This window comes from Pseudomyrmex gracilis, unplaced genomic scaffold, assembly GCF_002006095.1.
Source record: "Pseudomyrmex gracilis isolate BER0280 unplaced genomic scaffold, ASM200609v1 scaffold_366, whole genome shotgun sequence".
Lineage (NCBI taxonomy): Eukaryota > Metazoa > Arthropoda > Insecta > Hymenoptera > Formicidae > Pseudomyrmex > Pseudomyrmex gracilis.
Window position 1 is genome coordinate 102725 of NW_018020950.1, and position 1213 is coordinate 103937.

A 1213-nucleotide genomic window follows, 5' to 3' on the forward strand; every position below is an offset into this window, starting at 1 on the left:
AAATTTTTTTTTTGTGTGTGGCTGTGTTATTTATGTAAGGCGTGACAAACCAGTGACGCTGTGTATCATTAGAAATATTGTTAGACAAAAACTTTCTTAAGTCATTATTTTTATAGAAATTATGTTTCAGTCTCAGAGTAAAAATATCATAGATGAAGTCAATAGAATAATATTATCAATTAAAATATTAAAAATAAAGTCAAAATTCTTGGAATGGAATTTAGGATGTGATAAAAAGAAGGCTCTGTCCACAAGGCTGATGATCGTGCCTATTTTTTGGCAAATAGGATAATTGGAAAAATAATTAAGGTATCTGCCAGAAAACGTTGGCTTATGATACCAGTCGTGTATTAATCTATTATTGTTTTTAATAATAGTAATGTCTAAAAAGTTAAGTCTATCGCCACCAACCTCCATGGTGAATTGAAGTCGAGGATGATAAGAATTGTAACGGTTCCGCGATTCGCGCACACGTCCGCGGAAATGTGAGAACGAAACTTCTCTTAACAACACTTTATTACGCTACGAATTATTACAGAAATTACAGGATCGTCTGTAACGCGTCGTGACAGCTTCGCGTCCGCGATTCGTCTCTCTCTCTACAACAACAACTCTGTCGCCCGGCAACGAACAGTCCGCCGCGTAACACTGCCCCTTCTTTTCAAGAATTGTCGTCCCGACAATTAGTGCGCTGGCTTTCGTCAACTCCAGGATCAAGCTTCAAACTTCAATCCAATTGACACCAGCTTTTGACGTTTCCAGAGTCCCGACGAATTTTCCTGTTCTCCTCCAAACTCCTGTCCAGAGTAAGCAAACACCACGTCGAACTCACACGTCTCTTTCTCCTTTCTTCCTAATTCTCTTCAGACAAGGGGAGGGGGGAAAGAAAAGTTCTCGTGGACCCAACGTCCCTAAAAACTCCCCAGGTGCCCGCCTCGGCATTTGCCCTTTGTCCCCCAGGAAAACCACGGATCAAAAACCGGAGGCGAGGCGGTCTTCCCTAATATAATAAAACTAAACGTGATAATTTTCTTTCCTCTTAATTTCCAAACGGCGCGGAGTGACACGACGTCGCCACCTTCCGACGTTTTCGATAAAGCAGGAAAAAGAAAGGGAAGGGAAGGAATAGACCCTGAAAAGAAAAACAAACAAAACAACTAGTATCTATACAAAAAATCAAAACATTTTCTTTTAAATTACTTCAAAATATTCT